The following is a 5,987-nucleotide window of genomic DNA, read 5'->3' on the forward strand; positions in this document are numbered from 1 at the left end:
GCTCACCAACTTTTTTTTTTTTTTTTTTTTTTTTAAATCCAGACTGATTCATAGAAACTCCTTTAAAACACGGGGAAAGGAAACCGCCCATCACACACCCAGCACCCCAGCCCAGGAAACTTATAACCTCGGGAGTCAGGTCCCTCCCCTCACTGTGGTTGCAAACCTCCTGAAGTGCGGACCAGACCAGCAGCCTGCTCTACCAGCCAGGGCATCTATCTGCCTCTGTCTCTGGATACTCCAGGTAAGATTGTCCCCACACTGGGCAAACTCTGCAGACCCTGCTCCTTTCTTCCCTCTCTTAGGCTCCTTGAAGCCTTCCCCTCTCGTTTCCTCTGCTATACCTCTATGGCTCGCAAAGAACGGAGTCCCTGAGACTTCTAGCTTAATGTAGTAGTGGAGGAATCCGGGATATCAGAGGTGATCACATTCTCTTGCTGGTATGTGGATCCTTGCTCCGAGGAGGTGGAACGAGAAGGGACTTTGGAACAAACCTGAGTGCGATATTCTTTATGGAAGGAACTCTATGTGCCTTCGAAAGATGTTTCCAAATCTTCTCTTTTCATTCAGATTTCTTTGAGCTGAAATCTGGAAGGATGCTATCTTACCAAGACAAGAGAAAGCTTGCCCTGCTTTGTGGGCTGTTTGTTGTCGTTGCTCTTTTACACTTTTAGGTGACGGTGGACAAATATCTGGGTTTCAGTTTATTTTTGTGATTGCATTTATGGTCTGTCCCCCTCTTGTCTGTTGACGTCTGTTTGAGTATTTCGTTCCTTCTCTTGTTTTCCTCCACCCCCTTCTCACAGGAAGGGAAGAGGGGATTGGTTTGTTTAAAGAAAAACCGTTAGGGAAACAGAGGCAAAGGGTGTTTCAAATAAAACTTGGGAGGGGTTGATTTGGTGGAATGGTGTGGGTTCCGGAATCCTTAGCCAGATGTGGAGGTGGGGGAAGGAGGCAGGGGGGGAGAGGGTGGGGCTGGGGACCTTCAGGGATTCCTGTAAGGCTGCCGAATGGCTCTGTGTTTCCACACAGGCTTCTGCATTTTGGAGCCAAGTTAGGAAAAAAAAAAGATCTTTCAGAATCTATTAAAGAATTTTTTCTAAGTGGACATGGAATTTTCTAGTATGGCACTGGTCATATGGGAATATTTACCTTATTGTTTTTGTCCAAAATATTGTATAACTACAAACCCACGTGCTAAATGCAAAAAGAACAAAGGCACATGGCTGTGTTTGCTTTTGTTTTTATTAGCTTAGCATTTTTGGTCGAATGTCTGTGGAGGTGTGGTTCATTTCAGCACAGATGTGGTTTTTTTTTTTTTTTTTTTTTTTTAACTCCTCTGTAAACAAGACAGAGGAGAGTGACAGGATTCAGCTTGCCTGATGAAGTGAGGCACCTTTCTCTTTAGAAATGCAGCTCGTTGGTTGGAAGAGAAAATTTAAAAGTAATTGGTGGGTGTGTATCCGTTGACCCGCCAAAAATCTCTGTAAAGCCTTTCTCCAAGGAGCAGGTGATGAGTGAGCCCTGGGACCCACGTCTCAAGACTCGGAGAGCAACTGCGTCTGCTTCCAATGTTTACCACTTCCAGATTGCATGACAGTGAACTGGGGAAGCCGTCTTCGTTAGGTCCACAGCCACAGTTTCCTGTGAAGATCACACGTATGATTGTGTGTCATTCTGATCTGGTTGAAGCTAGGCAACCTTAAACAAGTCAGCAAAAAGGGAACACTAGAGGGAAACTGCCACCAACTGCATGACCCATGGAACTGTCTCAAACTCCACTGTCCCTTGATAAATGGGAATATAATGCTTTGTGTGCCCCCCCACCCCCATTCCCTATGGAGTTGGAAGACAATTTAAAAAAAAACAAATTGCTGCTCTGACTTTTTGCCTCCAAGTAATGGGAGAGCCCTGGGCTTTGTATGAACCTTTCTGGGCATCTTCAGCTCTACTAAGTCTTTCGTTGTCCTGGAAAAAGAGGCCATTACCACCCCCTCCCAAGTCATGGCCTCCCGTCCTTAGGCCGCTCCAGTTTCATCCAAAGACTGCAGAATGGGGTGGAGGCAGAAGACTGTCCAGGGCTGCTGGACATCCGGTCTGGCATCCTTGCCAGAGAACCCCCAGATTTTACATTGTTCCAGGGTACTAAACTGTCCTGGGAGTTGGCAGAAGACCAGCAAGGTCCAGCTGGAGACGATCATGTCCTGAGACCATGGCTACAGGCCAGTAGTAAGGGCAGCCCTCTGCCAGAGGACAGATGTCTGTCCCCAGACCTTGAGAAAGGTTGGCTGGCTTTCTCAGCAGTCTTTGCTTTCCCCTGGAAACAAGATTAGGCTGGTCTCCAGCCCGGAGGAAGGAGTCTGGGGAAGCTGTTGGGAGTGCATGGCCTCTTGCCTGGTTCTAGACAGCTTTGGGACCGAGGAGCCGGAAAGCCAAGCCCATTTCTATGACAGCAATACTGATTTTCCGTTGCCCCCACACAGCCTGAAGGGGTCTCCACCTGGGATGTGGCCAAGGGTTCCTTCCTTTTCCTTCTTCATTGCTTTTATAGAATCTTAAATTTAGAAGTTGGCATGGTAGTTCATACCTGTAATCTCAGGACTTAGGGAGCTGAGGCAGGAGATTGCTAAAGGTTCAAGGTTAGCCTGAGACCAACCAGTGGAACTTGGTCTCAAAAACAAAACAGCGACACACACACACACACACACACACACACACACACACACACACACACACACACACACACGTAGTCCTATCGTATGCAGAAATTTAACTTTTACATCATTATGAACAGATGGTTGTCCCATGGCTCATAGCTCCTCAACATTGCAGGGCGGGGACGTGTACGTGCCTCAGACGTTCCCTCACACCCACCCTTCTTTCTAGACAGCAAATCATACCAAACAGAGTTTCTGAAATTCAGCAAAAATGGCTTCTCTGAAAGTTCTTGTTTTGCAGGCCTGAAATGACCCTGGGTGTGTGTGTGTGTGAGGGGGGTTGCTTTTCAATTCTGTTCTGCTGCTGCCGCCCCCCTCAATGCTCCACTTCCTGTTCCTCTAGATATTTCATCTCTACTCAACATTTAATCAGTATGGCTCAGTGGAATAGTATCGCCCATATGATCTTGCTTTATTCTTTTTTATTCAAATACAGAATCCACTGTGTAGCCCTAGAGGTTTGGAACTTAGTATGTAGACCAAACCGGCTTTGAACTCACGAAGACCTACCTGCTTCTGCTGAGTTCTGGGATTAAAGTGAGCTGTGTTGTGTTGTGAGACAGGGTGCCTCCGCGAATGGCAGGCTGGAGCCTAGAACTTTCTCCACTCTTCTTCCCGAGTGCTCAAGTTATGGGTGTATACCACCACTGCTGGTGCGTGTGGGATGCAGAAAGGACATTTCTGAAATATTAAGACATCTGCCTAGTCAAAACATTTGTTCCTATATGATTGATTCTGAGCTATTTCATTTTCTGAGCACATGGCTGAGGTCACATCTGTAACTCACTATGTATGTGTATACACTCTCGGAGGACTCTAGGACTCTTAGATGTATGTGGGATGACACATTCAATGTTGATATCTACAGGTCATAATTAAATCAACCCGACCCCTGAAACAGAAGCTATCTAATAGCTAGCAACCTTCTTGATTATCATTAAATTAGAATTTTCTGGACCTAAGTCTCGGTTTTGGAATAATCTCAGGTAACTCTGAATTTCTGGTTTGTCCTTGTTTTTCCAGAACCAAAGAATGTGCACTGGGTCTAGTTGGGGTCTTCTTGGCTTTCTAACACTCATTTCCCAAACATGAGTCCCCAAGAAGACTCTGGAACACTTCGGTCCCTGGTACCCTAACTTGTGAAATGCATCCCTCGATTTGACGGGTGGGTTCCCTGACAGCGAAGGAGAGAAAGAAAAACACAAACATGACCAGTGCTGCTTCTGAGTATTTAGTTTAAGCAAAAATATTGGTGTGTGTGTGTGTGTGTGTGTGTGTTGGGGGGTGGGTATCAATGTTTTCTTCCCTGTTCACAAAGAGTATTTTCACAGCCAGGACAATTGGTCTTCTGTGACTGGGTGGATTCTGACTTTCCTGAGTCTCTTTCATGGAGCACAGCACAGCACTGTTGGCACATGTTGGAACTGTGTCGATAGTAGTGGGGGAGATGTGAGATGACTGAGTAGAAAGGTTGGGCTCTGATGTTGCCTCGACTCTTCCCTGTGATCAGAAGCAACTCACTAAGAAAGGAGGAAGAGACAAGGCCACCAAGACACTCAAGGTTCTGAAAAATCTAGGACCTTACCACTTTAGTTTTAACAAGTCCCTTGAGTCCATGCTAATGGATAACTTAATCCATTAGCATGTATAATCAAAGTTAGTATAATCAAACCAGGGGCTAGAGACACAGTCCACTGGCAGTATGCTTGCCTAGCCTGTTTGTGGCTTTGCATTCAATTATAAGAACTGGAGTGGTCAGGGGAGAGGAGGTGGCTTCTGCTGCCCTACCTGATCCAGGATTAAAGAACTCACCTGAAATAACCCTGGATATTACCCGAGCTTGGAAAGAAGGAAGATGTTTGGCTTATCAAACAAAGGGTGCCATCTCTGGAGGAGTCTGTGCACGCATCAATTCACCAGGAGCATACTGGGCTCAGAAACTGAGCTGGTCCTGGATAAGACACTCCCCCTCCTCTGGAGGAGGGAGAACAGGAGCAGGTGTGGATGAGAGCAAACAGGGCATACTGGGAGGAAAGGGAAGGCTGGGGAACTGGAAGGGAGAGAAGGGGGGAGGGGAGGGGAGGGGGAAGGGAAGGGGAGGCAGGGGGAGAGGGAGGAGGAGGGAGAGGGAGAGGCAGAGAGCAGAAATTGTGTGTTTGGGGGATGGAGCAAACACAAAGGTCTAGAGAGAGCCAAGAAGAGAGAGAACGAGAACCTGAAAGGGAGACATGACTGATGGTCTCACTGTCCCAGGATAGGCCTTGGATCAAAAGTCTAGTTTTCAGACCTCCATGAAAATCCTTTTCTCTTCTTAGTTGTGGCGTGGTTGTTGCATGTTTGGGGACGTTGGGTTTTATAGGTAGAGTTCTGGTGTGTCTCCTTTCAGATGAGAGAGGCAAGCCTAGTGAGGACTTAGACCTTACACTTCCTAGAGAAGTTGGGATCCTAGAGAAGGAAGGGGAGAGCACTTTGTTGAACTGCAAGGGTGAATTCTGCTTAAGCAGGCGAGGCCAGGAGCTTCCCTCTGCGGGAGGGCTTTGACAGGGCTAGCTCTGTGATGGGAGAAAGCAATGGCCTTTGACAGGGCTAGCTGTGTGATGGGAGAAAGCAATGGCCTTTGCAAGAGCCTTTGCTTGGAGCTATCCAACTCTGATTGGCTCAAAAGTTGTGGGAGGAACAGAGCCAGTAACTGTCAAACCCTCAGAGGACAGCTGGATGTTGTGACACATGCCTTTAGACCCAACACCAGGGAGGGTTGAAGCAGGAAGATTGCTGTGAGTTCGAGGCTAGCAGGGGCTACATAGTGATTCTGTGTCAAAATATCAAAGGAGGGATGGGGAGATAGCTCAGTGGGTAAAGAGCTCACAGTGTGAAAAGAGGACTTGAGTTTGATTCTCAAGGCCCACATGAATAACTGGGTGTGGCTGGATTTGCAATCTCACCTATGGGGAAAGGAAGACAGGAGGACCCCTGTGGCTCATAGCCAGTCAGTTTAGCTGAATCTTGAGGTCCCAGCCACTAATAAGGTCCCATCTCATAAACACAGCAGCAACAAAAAAACAAGCTGGACAACTGAGAATGAATGACACCAGGGTTGTCTTCTGGTTGCTACATACACACACACACACACTCATATATACATACTCACATACACACACACACACACACACATACTCATATATACATACTTACACACACACATACACACAGACATTCACATACACACACTCACATAAACATACACTCACACACATATACACACTCACACTC

At 46.9% G+C, this 5,987-nt stretch overlaps 1 protein-coding gene across 1 annotated transcript in view; it reads left to right on the top strand.

The window, feature by feature from the left end:
- Positions 1-60: 60 nt before the first annotated feature.
- Emp1 (epithelial membrane protein 1) overlaps positions 61-5,987 on the top strand; it is a 20,047-nt gene continuing 14,120 nt past the window's right edge. The window contains exon 1 of the mRNA XM_021191413.2: positions 61-244. The gene's annotated coding sequence lies outside the window, so the exon portion shown is untranslated. The remainder of the gene's footprint in view (positions 245-5,987) is intronic.

This window comes from Mus pahari, chromosome 2 (assembly GCF_900095145.1).
Source record: "Mus pahari chromosome 2, PAHARI_EIJ_v1.1, whole genome shotgun sequence".
NCBI lineage: Eukaryota > Metazoa > Chordata > Mammalia > Rodentia > Muridae > Mus > Mus pahari.